Raw genomic sequence first — 15,806 nt, 5'->3', positions numbered from 1 at the left:
TATAAAAATGGGTCACTTCAGCCAGAGCTCATTTTTCACATTATGAAATGAGAAAAATGCTGCATTTCTGATAATGTCATGGCTCTTCATAACCTGCTTCTGTTAGGACAATATAGATTCTCTTTCATCTACAGTTCTCTAATATCATTTATGAATAATTAACAATTAAACTATTACCCATAACACTTAACCCTTCAAAACATCCATTGATGTTGGTTTCCAGGGGCTAACATTCTTACTGTGCTTTGTTGATCATGACCACAAGGGTAAGTCACACCCATAGTACACAGGCATTTTGAGCAATAATATATTTTCTCACCACATTATCGTAACTTTACATTTTACAATACCAATGTACAATAATGTTTTCTTGAGCTCCATAGAATATAATCAATGAATTATGGAATTGGTTGCTTTCAGTGTTGATCGCACTTCTGCTTTTCATATACTTCAATAGCATAGAGGAATGTGGGCAGAAACAAGTCAAATTCATGCAAAAAATGTTCACTTCCCATCTGGTGTCATACCAGAAAAAAAGTCTGGGGGAGAGTTCATCAATCAGAAACAAGAGAAACATCAATTATAAGGATTCATTAATGTTGATCAATAGTCTCCAAGGAAAAGCAGATTGCCTGGCTTGTAGACCTTCCTTACACAGGACACAAAGTATGAAATAGGGTTTGAGCAGCCACCCTGGATATTAATGTCTGAGGGTGCATAGGATACGTGTATACTATTTCCCCAAACCCCTCAACTATGCTAGGGTAAAGGTAGTATCAGGTTTTATCTCTCTTGCCCATCTCTATGTATATATGTATGTAGGAATGTATATACATATGTATATAAGCATATATATGCATGCATATTTCTATATCTATCTATCTATCTATCTATCTATCTATCTATCTATCTATCTATCTATCTATCTATCTATCTATCTATCTATCTATCTATCTATCTATCTATCTATCTATCAATCTGTAAGTAGCTCAAACCAAAGAGTTAGCAGTGAACTATTATTAGTCCAGAGGGGAAAAAACTCCATAAAATTGATTTGTCCTGTGTCTGGTGTAAATAAGAGTCTATTAGTTCTATGGCAGCTCTAACTTGCTCTATTTCACTAATGAAAAATCACACTGGGCACTGAGAATGATCTGCTCACCAGGCCATGCTTGAACTTGCAGCCAAACTTGACAATGACCCCAGAACTACAAAGCCTAGAGTAACTTGACTATCTGGGCATACACTACTTTTCCACCAAATAGCCAGGTAATTTAACAGGAGCCCAAACATGCCAACTCTAAAAGACAATCTGTTATAAATGGGAAATTCTACTCTATAAGATAAAGTAAAACAATTACAATGGGCTTTTACTTACCTACCATCTCTACTTTTGTAAAAGAAGGTCACTAATAATAAGATAGGTATTTTATATCTGTGTAGCCTTTTCACACAACATCCCTGGGCAGGACAATGCTACACACGTGTCCTTTCTAGCTGGGAGCTTCCGAGACTTCAGAGACTTTGTTTTTCCTGAGTATGTTTCTGTGGTGAGTCTGGGCTTCTAACCATCTCTTACTCTTTAAGTTCCTTCTCTATCCTCTAATTTGCTGGAAGTATTTTCAACCTTCAAATAGTTTCACTGAGCAATTTTCAGGTTTAACTATTACTGATTACCATTCTAATAGTTTCTTCTATTTTTCAACTCACATCCTGTTCATAGTGAGTTACTATGGAGACATGACACATTATTGGTCTCTCTGTAGGACAGTGACCTGAAATATTTAAAAATGTTCTGGGTTTCTTAGCAACTCAACCAACTGTATCCATCTTTACCTCCATGATTTGTTCTTTTTTCTGTAACAAATAAAATCTGTATCGTGTGCTAACTTCAGGAGATGCTAAGGGAGTATTTTAAAAAGAACTAAAAATTAAATGCATCATATTTAGACACCTGTTCCCTTTCTGTTAAAGCCTATTTAAAGATGGCTGGCAGTGACAAAATGGGCATTTATGGAATTTAGGATAGCCAAAACTTCATCTCTAACCTCTAATTCACATTGAATCACTGAATATTTCTAAATAGCCTAGAGCCTCAGTTTCCTCATATCATATGTAAAGTCGATCTTTACATATATGAAAATTGTCTATACATGAAAAAACCTTGAATTGCTAAGTGACAGTTCTGACTCCAGAGCTCTAACATTTTGAAAATCCAAAATTATTTTTTCTGGGGTAGAGGGAGACAGAGCTCTACATTATGCAGTGATGAGAAAAGGAGAGGATGCAATCAATGTCTGTGCCTGAAGACCTCACTATTCGATTAAGAGATCAGGGATGATGGCTATGTCCATCAAGTTACAGCTAAGTTGATAGGGTGACATATTGCACCAGGTGATAGACAAGCAATAAGAAGTAAGTTTCTCTTCTGCGAATTGTCTGCTCAGTGCATTTGCTCCTTTTCAATTGAGCTGTTGATTCTCCAGGACTTTAGTTTTCTGTACGTTGTAGGCCAGATATGTAGCTTGCAAACTTTTCTCCTATTCTACAAGGTGTCTATTCAGATGCCTTTTAGTTTAACACAGTCTCATTTGTCAATTCTTCCTTGTATTTCCTGAACTATTGGGTTCTATTCAGGAAGTAATGTTTATGTCAACATGTTCTAATATCTTCAGTCTTTCCCATTGTAGTTTCAGTGTCAGGAAATACGTTAAGATCCTCGATCAACTTTGAATTAAAAATTGTACAGGGAGAGAGATAATGATCTAGATTCAGTCTTTTGCATATAGATATCCAAATTTCCTAGCAACATTTGTTGAGGAGGATGCCTTTAATCCAAGATGAATTTTTGGCTCCTCTGTCAAAAATTGTATGACTTTAGGTCTGTAGATTTATATTCAGGTTTTCTACCCTATTTCCTTGTGCTGATACCATATTGTTTTTATTTCTATGGTCCTATAAGTTCAACCCTGGGATTGTCATGCCTCCAGCATTGGTCTTTTCCTCAAGATTATTTTGGAGATTGGTCATGTGTACTGAATACACATGAATTTAAAGACTGAATTTTCTATTTTGATGAAGAGTAACTTTGGGATGTTGACGAGGAGTGCATTAAATCTATAGATCGCTGTTGATTTTGTAGGGATTTTTAATGAAATTGATTCTACCAACATATGAGCAACTTCTGGTGTCTTCTTTAGCTTTCTTCTTCAAGTTTTTATGGGTTTTATTTCGCTGTAGATTTCTTTCACCTTTTTGATTAAGTTTACTCCTAGGTACTTTTGGGGGATATCATGAATGAAATTGTTCTGATTTGTTTCTCAGATTTTTCATTGTTGACATAGAGAAAAGCTGTCCCTCAGCTCTTCAGCTCAAGGCGAGGGCTCTACCACTTGAGCTACAGCACCACTTCCGGTTTTCTGGTGGTTCATTGGAGATAGGAGTCTCACGGTCTTTCCTGCCCGGGCTGGCTTTGAACCGTGATCCTTAGATCTCAGCCTCCTGAGTAGCTAGGATTACAGGCCTGAGCCACCAGCGCTCGGCTAGCTAGTTATTTTTGTATGTTAATTTTATATCCTTGCATATTACCAAAAGTGGTATCAGATCTAGAAGTCTTTGGGTAGAAATTTTAGGGTTTATAATAGAAATAATTTGCAAATAAGAATAATTTGACTCATTCTGTCTCTACTTGGGTTCATTTTATTTCCTTTTGTTGCCTTTTTGCTCTGGGTGGAAATTCTAGTACTATATTGAATAGGAGTGGAGAGAGTAGACGTATGTTTTCTGCTCTGACTTTAGGGGAAATAAGATCAGTTTTCCTGTTTAATATGATAGTGGCTATTGGTTTTTCATATGTAGCCTTTATTAAGTTCATGCACATCTCTTGTATTCCTAGTTTCTGAGGAGCTTTTATTATAAAAAGAAATTGAGTTTTGTCAAAAGTCTTTTCATATCAGTTGAGATGATCAAATGATTCTTGCCTTTTGTTCAATTTATGTGCTGTATTACATTTACTGATTTATGTATATTGATCTAAATTAGTATAGCTTAAAATACAACTGATCATAGAATACAATGTTCTTATTTTTATTTTTATTATCTTTAAGTAGGTGTACAAAGGAATTGTCATTAAACAAAGTGGCTTATGAACACATGCTGATCAATGTCACTCCTTTCAGTATTCGCCCATCCCTTCTTACCCACTCCTTAGATGTTTTTGATGTCTTGTTGAATTTGATTTGCAAGTGTTTTATTGTTAAATTTCATATCTATATTAATCAAATATGTTTTTCTATAAGAACTCTTCTATTTGTTTGTCCCTGTCTGGTTTTTGACTGAGTAAAATACTAAATTTATAAAAGGAGCTTGGTGACGTTCCTACCCTATCTCCTGACATTTTTGAGAAGTATTGATCTCTTTCTTTTTTAAATATCTGGTAGAATTTAGCAATGACACCGTCTAGTCCTGGGCCTTTTCTTTATTCTATTTATTTTATTAGATTACTGCTATAATTTCATTACTTGTTATAAACGTATATAAGTAGTCTATATTTTCTTCTATGAATTATGATATGTCAGCTATTCCTAGAAATGTATCATTTTTCTGTTTTTTTCATTTTATTTGGATATAGGTTTTCCACTTATTCCCTTGTGCTATTCAAGATCTCCATGATATGTAACAAATGTTGTTACATTTTCAGTTGTAGTTTTATTTCAGTCTTTTTCCTTAGATTTTTGGTCAGATTGGCTAAAGAGTTATCTATCTCATCTATCTGTTCAAAGAACCAAACTTTTGTTTCATTGCATCATTGAATGAATAACTTTCAGTCTCTATTTCATTGGCTCCAACCCTGATCTTCATTGTTTATTTCTGTCTGCTAACTTGAAGTATAGCTAAAATTCTATTTCTCAAGAGCTTGAGGTGCATCATTGGGCTACTTATTTGAGATCATTCTTAATGTAGACATTCACAATTAGCTATATTCTAAATGGTTGGTTTGTTCTATTTTAATTTTCAATAGATTCAGTGACCTTTTGCATTTCTTTCTATTATCAACAGTATGTTATTCAGTCTCTCTGTGTTTGTGTATTTTCTGTAGTCCCCTTTGTGTTGTGTTTTTTATTCCATTATTGTCTAATGGAGTAAAGGGAATATTTTTTATTTTTAGAAAATATATGAACATATTTGCTAAGATTAGCTTTATGTCCTAAAATATACTTTACAGAAAGTGCCATGGACTTTCCAAAAGGTGTAGCTGCCCAAGTCAGTGAGAAGTGACAAAGCTATTGAGGAGTAAAAGGGCTATGCAGAGTGAATAGAATTCTAGCTAGGTGAAGAAGCGAACAGAGCTCTCTCTAGAACAACTTTTTGTTAGAAGATTATTTGCTTTGAACACATGAATATAAAATAGCCATCCAATTAAATGAAGGTGTTGCTACATCAAAACTGCCACAGTTCGGGGGCATTCTAGCTCTTAGTTTAGTCCTATTAGCCAAGAGTTGGCAAAAAAACAAAACAAAAAAACCCTAGGATAGCTAACTATGTACCCAGCCACTGTTAACATGAATAAAAAGAGCATCCCAAACACTGAGAATTCTATGACATAAATCATCTCAGCCTCAAAGGCTACAAAGGAATTTGAAGCCAGGAAAGTTTGGTGTGGCTTTGAGGAAGAGATGAAGTTTGCTAAGCAGGTATGGGCTTGATACTAAAAGCCTTTGCAACATGAAAAACCACGAAGTTTCTCTCAGTCACTACATTAATTTCCTGACCGTTAGTTATCATATTTTTGGCATCCAACCAGATATGTACTACATTATAATCTTGATAAGACACACAGGTAACACAATTTTGCCAGGTGAGCTTTTGCCCCCAGGAAAGTTTGAGAACCATGATAGGATAACTTGAAACTTACAAGAAAAAATGGGCTTGTTTGACTTGTCAGTTGAAAAGATTGGTCAGGCTGCTATGTGAATAAGGCATCATTGAGGCGAAAGGGTCTTGAAGGGTCGTGAGAGCTAATGAAATAAATGAGGTGAAGCAAAACAAACTATTGATTTTTGACCTGACTCATGCTAATGTCTTCATCCAGGAATTCTATGCCCTCTCAGAAGAAATACTGACCAAGAAGGAGATCCATCTTTTCCCCAAACTAGGTCGTATTATCATAATTCCACAGTATATTGGCCCCATTACGTGTTTTTGATAATAGCAGTGATTCAAAAGTGTATTTCCTGGGTGTAAAGGTAATAGTTATGACTCATTCACTAGGCAAATGTACTTAGAAGCTTTATTTGTGCCAGTTTTATTATTGTCAATAGATTAATAAAACACCACTTTCTATCATGATGCAATGGAAATTGTTTGGGGACAACTCAAAAACATCTAATAAATGGTATCTGTTTCAACGGTAATGATTAATAGATCCAAGCCACTTAGCAGTATGTCTGAATGCAATTAGCCACCCACAATGATAGTGGTGGGCAGCTGTTAGGCACCTAACCTGGTAGGGCAGCATTGGCAAGGTTAGTCATAAGTGACCTATGGTTAGCGATGTATTCAACTCAGTATCTTTTACAAAATAGCCCATCTCTTTTAGACTATATATTTAAATCAAATCAGCATTTTAAGCATTGTGCTACGTATTAGAAACTTAGATCCTAAATTGCTGCAATTGAATGATTATTGGAATTATTTTAACTGACACAAATGTATATATTTGTAGAGCACAATGTTGTACTTTGACTCATGTATATGTTATACAATAATCAATTCAAGGTAATTAGAATACTCATTACCTCAAATATTATTCATTTTGGCTATTATTTAATGGCATTCTATACCATGGATCCACCTGCCCTAAGATACTTTTTCCAGGAACCAATTTGTCTCAGGTTTCAGTAAAATATTTTTTTGTCTTTTGTTGTCTTCCTTCCTTCCTTCCTTCCTTCCTTCCTTCCTTCCTTCCTTCCTTCCTTCCTTCCTTCCTTCCTTCTTTCCCTTCCTTCCTTCCCTTCCTTCTTTATTCTTCTTTTCCTCTTCTTCCTTCTCTTTCTCTTCCTGCCTCCTGTCCCTCCTCCCTTTTCTCCCCCATTCAAAACTGAAAGACAAGAAGTTAAACTGTCTTTGGGAATCACAGTACTTTCAGCATATACTGTCTATTTTCTTGTCTGGAACAGAATATCTTTGTTGTTGTTTCTCTGTAAGTTTTCTCTGTATGTTTGCTACCTATTCCTTTCTACAGAGCAGTGCCCTTGACAAGGCAATTGCTTTTTAAGACTCCATAATAGCAACTTTGGTTAACACTATGTGAACTCCAAGATCACACTAGTCTATTCTACATGGAAAAAGTTTCACTTCCCAGTACTCTCTAGGCTTTTGTCTATGAGATCAGAGGCTCAAAAATGAAGCTCAGCAGATCATAATCCAGCAACTCTTTGAGTTACTATTGTAAAGGCCAAGGATTGTATAATCTGGTACAAAGTTGTGAGTCTATCCTCACTACTTCTTCAGGAGAGGACAGGTCAGAAGTGAACTGAATGTACAGGTCAGAATAGCAACTGTCTGAGGTGTCTCAGGAACCATTCCCCCAATCCATGAAATTTTCTGTTAGGAAAACATCATCTCTTACCATATTGACCTGAGAAGCATCATTCTTAAGCCTGCCATGTCACTCAGCATGTTCATTGGGGACTGTAGAGCACCTCAGATGATAGGTAGCTTGAGAAGGCCATACATTTCCACCACACATCTCATTTAGCGTGTGGAGCCTGGCAAAGCAGGGAAGCTATCCTTTTTTGCAGTGTTAGGATCAAAGGGGGAATAAAGATGCTTAGGAGGAAGTAAGAACATGCAATGATACTGAAATAATAAAAAAGAATAACAAATAATTATACAGTGAAAAGCTCAAAAAATTAGGACCTGTTCTATTATGGTATTCCATAAGTACATGTCATGAGAACAGAAACACACACACACACACATGCACATACACATACACATATCTACACATACATCTGGAGGTTTTCTGTGGATCACTGAAAATTGCAGCTTAAAGATTAAAAGAGAAGAACCACTTACTATCATCTGCTATTCAGCAAAGTTGACAATAAAGGTGTCTGCTCTGACTCCTTGCTATTTTTATTGTAGGCTAGAACACCTGAGCACCCTAAGACCAGGCAGCAACTAGACAATTCCACTGAAACTCCAGTCTCACTCCAGATAATACTTGAGTCTTCTTGCTCAGGCTCTTTTTCCAAATGTCTACTCCACTAGAAATCAAACCATCTTTGAGACCTTTTATCTTTCTCTCTAGTTAAAGTCTTGAAATTGGAGACGGCATTCATTTCCCTAGCAATGAGTGATCTGAAGTCCTGACTGCCCATTCCACTTTGAGGCTAGTTCAGTAACAACCTTGTTGCATCTGTTTCCAGGGCTTTGCAGAATACCTTAACTGACTTCTAAACTTTAATGGGAAGAACTGGGTATTTTTATGTCAATATATAGTTCCTGAAGAATGTTCACTATTATAGGTGTTTAGGACGCCTACTACGTGGCCATCTTCACTGAACCTGCAGAGTCAACTAAAGCACTTGCCATAGCTCTGTTCATAGCTATCTCCTTGCCTCCTTTCCTTTATTTTCTAGAGTCCCCCCCCCAGTTCAAGATTCAGGGAACCTCAAATTTACCATGGAAACAGTATAAAATCTATAGTTTCTCATGTGCTTACAAGCTGAGGTATAACACAGATGATAGAGTCTGGCAGCTGACACACACTCAGAGCATGTGGACAGAGAGGGGGGCCAGTTATAGTGGCTCACTCATGAAATAGGATTTATTTGAAGCTTGAAGGGAAATTCCAAGAGATACTCATCTGAATTTGCTTAATGGACAAACCAGCCAGACAACAAAATTTCTGAGTTCTCTTAAATAAGGGCTCTAGAATCAGAAATTCTTGTGTTAAATATAAAAAAAAAGCTCTCCATCTTTCTCTCTGAACATGGAGACATATACCTGACAATTTTTTTTGTTTAATAAGCTACCCAAATACACATGTATATATTTGAATGGAATTAGTTATTCAAGATTTTTGGCCTCTACTGTGTGGAAGGCTATGTCATGTGCTGAATATACAACTGGCGGAGAGGTGGGTACGTGGTGGAGAAGAGGAGGACATATCAGGAAACTGTGGAGGCTCAAAGACCTAACATCCATACCCAAGGATCAGATGACCATAAACTGTAGGATCTAAAATCAAGAGCAAATTGATTGTGGTCTCGTAATTATTTTAGTCGTGGAAGCACATGAAATTACCCAGGATATAATTAAGATGATCAACGTCAGGGGACCACTAGAGATCAATTAGAAGTTTTTTAGTTTTAGGAATTTATCTTTTCCAAAAGGTCCTTAAGCTATTTCAATTGTGAGACTGAGAATCCTAATTTAATTGAATTAATGTTTACTGAGCATACATCCTATGCCAGGCCCCAATGTAGGATCAGTAAATCAAAGATGAAGGAATGACTACCTTTGTCTGAGATGACAGAGCTTGTCATCTCAATGTGTAATGTATACATTTCTGAGGCTCTAAGGAAATAATGTGGGCATTTAGTTACCCAGATGTACCTGAGAGGACTGGGGGGTGATCTGTCTTGAAGAGGGAACAGGAGCTATGTGTAGAAGAAAAGAGTGTACTAACTGGACCACTGTGCATGAATTACTTAATTTTATTCCTAAACCATGAAATGTGGCCCCAAAATGTAGGCAGTAAGAATTTAGTCTGAGCAACTTCCAGGCATTTATTATATTAAACTGTTGACTTTTAAAAGGGGTTACACCATGGAAATCCACCCCTGAGTATGCCATACTTTACTCAGCTTGATTATGTATATATGCATATGTTTTATATATGTTTATAGTTTAGATCTAACTCCCACATAGGAGAGAGAATATTCATTGTCTCTCTGAGCCTAAATTACTTCACTCAGAAAATATTTTTCCAGGTTTATTCAAATGATATATTATTCTTACTGATGGATGAATAAATTCCTATTATATATACATATATATAAGGACTATGTACATATAGTATTATATTATATCATATATTACATTGAATAATAATATAATAATATGTACATAAAATTATATGACAATGTAATCGAAATATATTATTATATAATATATAAATTAATGTTTTTGATATGTATTACATTTTATTGATCTAGTAATCAGCTGTAGGGCATCAGGCTGTTTTCAGAACATGGCTATTGCTGATAGTGCAGAAATAAAATATGGTTATATAGGTGACTTTATTGTTTCCTGACTTGTAATCTTTTGAATTTAATTTTGATAGTAAATCACACTGCTTGTAGACAGTTTGTTCACGGTGTAACATCATTTAATATTGGAGGTCTTTGGTAGATATGGTTTATTAAATTGGCACTGCTTACTCATTTCTAAGTACTTTAATTCAAGAATATACAGAAGAAGGACTCAAGGTATGATTGTCATGGTAACCTATCTTGGTTACCATAGGGGATATTTGCTGGAAGAAAGAGAAGAAAGTAACATTGTTTTCCCATAATATGAATGCAGACATTACAGTACTTTTTTCACAACACATTGTACTTCCTCAAACAGTTTCATTGAGAAATGCTAATCATTTTTGGAATGAGAAATATATGCTTTAATCACAATCCAACACCTTCATATATTACTTACCATTTCTACCAGTCTGACTATTTTCTTGGGATGTCAATACAAGTGATTTTGAAGGACACAAAATACCAGAGATAGTGGAGGAGTCACATGCATGCAGATTTTCCCTCCACTACCATTCCCTTCTTTACAAAATTCCCATCTTTCTATTTCTGCTATCTTTGCTAAATCTTTCCTGAAAAACTGGTTTTACTTCTTTTTGTAATAACCCATTTGTTTCTAAAGTAGGAATGATATTTATGAGATGTTTGTAGAAGATAAATTCACAGGAAATATTCAACAGCACTAGTGCCATAGAGCAGGTTCATAAGAAGTATTTTGTTTCCTTTCATATTCTCTACAAGAATTATTTTGGCATATTTTCTAGTCCAATATAGTATTTCTGTCCACTTAAAAAATGTTCACCTTTATTTTTAACATAGAGTGGTGAACTAATACATGTCCTCATGAGAAGTTCCCTTGTTAACATTGTCCTGAAAAGCTAAGTGCAGAATAGTATTACATAGTAAGAATGCATTCAAGTCTTCAATTATTGATAATAAGCCACCCAGTAATTAACATGTCAAGGTACTTTCTCTGGAAAGTGGATGTTGGTAGCATTTTTTTTCAGTGATCAGAGCAGCAATTTCTAAGTTGTATATGACCATCTATAAGTAGAGATTGTTCTTACAGTGGCATATCATTGTGAACCATCTTTGTGCTCTGAGAGGCAAATCACAATTTGTTTTGAAATTCAAGAGCTCTCAGATTGTGTTTAATTGGCTTGCAGGCATGTTCCAGGCAGTGTTAACAGTATTACACACCAGAAAGCCCAATACAGTACAATCTTGGCTGAAAAGCTGAAAAGTATTAATTCCACATGGAGGGAATTAGTTGCTACTTCATGGCATGTTACTCCAGGGAGATGCATGCTAAAAAATGTTCTTTGCTTTTATCTACTTGAAAAACCCATGAGTTGATCATTTTTATCAGAGAGAATGCCTGTCCAAGCTATCTTTTTCCTTCTTCTTCATCTATGCATCCAGGCTCCAAGCCTTTTGGTGAAGCTAATGAGTTCCCTTCTCTCTTAGTTAATATTATTGGGATTTTCTTTTGCCACAAACACATCCAGAAGTATGTTTGACCTGTGTCCGAGGTATTTCTCAATCCTATCAAGTTGACAAGATTTGCCACATTATTACCTATATCTCAAGTTGTGGAGAATGTGGACTTAAATGATATTTAACAAGGAAAATATCCACAATCTATGCATGTATGATTGCATGATATTATCACCCATAAATAAATAGACCTAAATTTAAAAATAAAATCAACTCTAATAAATCATTTTCCTTACAAACCATATTTAAGCTAGATTAAATGATATTTCATAAAGTATTAATTTCAGAATGTTTACTATTTCCAAATTAAGTCATTTTCCTTTGTGATTTTTATCATAGCTTAGTACATTCAAAGAAATTATATTAATGGTATTATGTCATTTGCAGATGAATGGATGGACCTGGAAAAAATGTCAAGTGAAGTAAACCAGACCCAAAGACATAAAGGACACATACTTGCTCTCATTTGTGGAAGTGAGGTTTAATTTATAAATGTGTATACCAACTCATAGGATCATATGCATATTACATACACATATTAACCAAAGTGTGGTATATGCAGGGGAGAATTCCAGTGATGTAACTCCTTTAAATAACTTACATTTTAACAAACTGAATCACAAGAAACTGGAACTTGAGATGGAGTGTATAGAAGAGGATTGTTGGCAAATAAAGAGGGGAAGGTAAGTAAAAGCTATCACAGTGTTCAATGTACATATGTGAAAATGGAACTAGAAAAATTGGGGTGATAGGTGGGCTTGGCAGAGATAGGGGAGAATGACAAAAGGGGACTCATTAATCAAAATGTGTTGTACTCATAAACTGACTTTGAATTGAAATTCCTTTGTACAACCTCTTAAAGATAATGTAAAAAATAAGAAAACTCCCAAGACTAAACTAAAATATTAATAAAGAACAAAAAAGGAACATATCAGCACACATAGACACACAGATTTCCATGTAAAATTCACATATTCATTCACACATTCATTCATTCATTCATTCATTTGTTCCCTTAATAAAAAAATCAATTCTCTTTGGAAGCACAAGGAACAAAAGAAATAACAGAGAGATAAAGGATTCATGTTTTCCCTTACATGTAGAAGCTAGGTTTAGCTTACAAGCTTATGAGTAAATACATTGGTTGGTATGCAAGTGTATACTCATGTACTAACTGAAATACAGTAGATTCAAGGGAGATCTCAAATTCCTTAGAAAGACAGAGTTTAGCAAATAAAACACCAGGAAGCAAGTGCTTGAAAGGGGTTGAATGGGATTATGGGGAAAAGGGTAGATGAATGAAGAAGAAAAGAGAAGAATGCAGATAAGAATCTACTGTATATCCTATAAAATTAAGGAGAGTGAGGGAAGGGGTGGCTACGGGAAGGATGGGTAAGATTGTTGAAAGAGGTGACATTGATCAAGATATATTGTGTCCATAAACTGCTTTGCCTAATGGCAACTCCTTTGTATTAGTTTAACAATTACCTAAAGATAATTTTTTTCTTTTTTTTTAATTGTGAAAATACCATACAGAGGGGTTACAATTACATGGGCAAGATAATAAGTACACTTCTTATCAAGCATTGTTGCCTCCTCCTTTGTTTCCCCTTCCTCTCCCTTCCAATCTTTCCCTCCTTCCCCCTCCCCCTCCCCTCGGGCCAAAGTTGTAAAGTTCGTTTTTTAACATAATGACTTGTACATCTCATTATTGCAATGAGTCCACCTGTATCCCTATTTAAACAATTTGTTTTTATCCCTTCCCCTCCACAAAGTATACCAACATCAAATACAGTGAAAACAGGTGTTATATCGTGGGGGAGGGACATACAAAGCAACAAAGAAATCATCTTATAAATATGTTAGAAACAATCACAAGAAAGAACAAACAGTTGAATCTTTATCTTGGTGTTCATTTCATCTAACATCAACTTATCTGACCGTTTCTGCTTGTCTCAGACATATACTAGTCATCGCAAATATGGGAAATCATGGGACCTATGTTTCTTTGGACTTGGTTTACTTCACTTAATATAATTTTTTCCAAGTCTTTCCATTTCCTAACAAATGGGGCAATGTCATTCTTTCCGATAGAGGCATAAAATTCCTTGTGTATATATACCACATTTTCTTGATCCATTCATCTACTGAGGGGCATCTGGGTTGGTTCCATATCTTAGTTATGGTAAATAATGGTGCTGGCAAAATTGGTTAATCATATGTAGAAAACTAAAGCTAGATCCTTATATATCACCCGGTACCAGAATCAACTCCAAATGGATCAATGACCTCAGAGTCAAAGCAGACACTCTGAAAACATTACAGGATGGAATAGGAGAAAACCCTAGGTCTCCTTGGCACAGGCCGAAAATTTCTTAATAGAGACCCAGAAACACAACAAATCAAAGAAAGCTTGGACAAATGGGATTGCATGAAATTTCAGAGCTTCTGCCTGGCAAAGGACATAGCTAGTAAGATCAATAGAAAGCCCACGGATTGGGAAAAGATCTTCACTAGCCATACAACGAACAAGGGTCTCATATCTAAAATGTACCTGGAACTCAAAAAATTAAATCCCCCAACAACAAATCCTCAAAGAAACAACTGCCCAATAAATAAGTCGGCTAAAGACTTAAAGAGAAACTTCTCTGAAGAAGAAAGATGGATGGCCAATATGCACATGAAGAAATGCTCAACCTCTCTAGCCATAAAAGAAATGTAAATCAAAACAACATTGAGATACCACCTCACCCCAGTTAGAATGGCTATAATCAAGAACTCTAATAACAACAGATGCTGGAGGGAATGTGGACAGAAGGGAACCTTACTGCATTGTTGGTGGGAGTGTAAACTTTTTCAACCACTTTGGAAGGCAGTATGGAGGTTTCTCAAAAGACTCCACATAGAGCTCCCCTATGACCCAGCAATCTCACTTTTGGGCATTTACCCAAATGATCACACCCAAGACCATACTAAAGCTACCAGCACAACTAAAGATAATTTTTTTAAAGAAATAATAAAACTCTCTGCTCTTGTGAACTTTCCATGTTACTGATTGGGAAACAGCAGACAGATCAGTAAGGGAACTGCAGTGTCAGAACTGACAAGTATATCGAGAAAATAAACCAGGGATAATAAGTGGAAAATCAGTAATATAAAAGTTGCTCTACTTAAAACCTGAAGACCAATTATCTCCAACTAATACTAAGAACTAATACCAGTCATTCAGAAAGTTTCCAAAATCCCCAAATGCTCATTCTGAGAGACCAGAGTTACTCTGATAAGAAGAGATCACACAGAAAAAAAGAGAAAGGATAGTGTCAGTTATGTGTATAGACACTTAAATGCCCAATATAATACTAGTTAATTGGTTGACTCAACATGAAAGATCAGTCAATGAAAACACTCTCTTATAACACACAAACACACATGTAATTGATGCATGAAAAAATCATTAACCGAGTCTAACATTCTTTTGAAATAAAAACACTTCAGCAATGAAAGAATAATGATATATATGCCTTCCTCACCCTGATTATATGTCTCATAGCCTTATACCAAACCTCAAACTAGGGAATGACTGAAAGCTTTTCCCCTAAGACAAGAACAAGACCAGGATTTTTGCTCTACTGCTTGTATTCAATATCATGCTACAGGTTAAAGCTGAGGCAGTTGGGAAATAACTAGAAGTGAAAGATATCTATAAGGGAAAAAAGAGAAAAACATTCCTATGTGTATGGCCTTGTCAATAAAAGTTCTAAATAACAATAATAGATATAATTAAAATCATTGGATGTAAGTAGTGATTAATCCAGCCAAGGTTGCAAGATCAATAAAAAAATCAATTTTCCTTTCATACACTGGCAATGAACAATCAGGATGAAATTAAAAGAAATTATAGCTAAGGCATCACAATAAATAAAAACACTGAGGGAACATTTAACCAAAAAGATGCAAGAATTGTGTGTTGAAAATTCTAAAGCATTG

This window comes from Dipodomys merriami, unplaced genomic scaffold (genome assembly GCF_024711535.1).
Source record: "Dipodomys merriami isolate MVZ:Mamm:240054 unplaced genomic scaffold, mDipMer1.0.p SCAF_4, whole genome shotgun sequence".
Classification (NCBI taxonomy): domain Eukaryota; kingdom Metazoa; phylum Chordata; class Mammalia; order Rodentia; family Heteromyidae; genus Dipodomys; species Dipodomys merriami.
The sequence above is the reverse complement of the archived record's forward strand: the minus strand, read 5'-3'. Positions refer to the sequence as shown.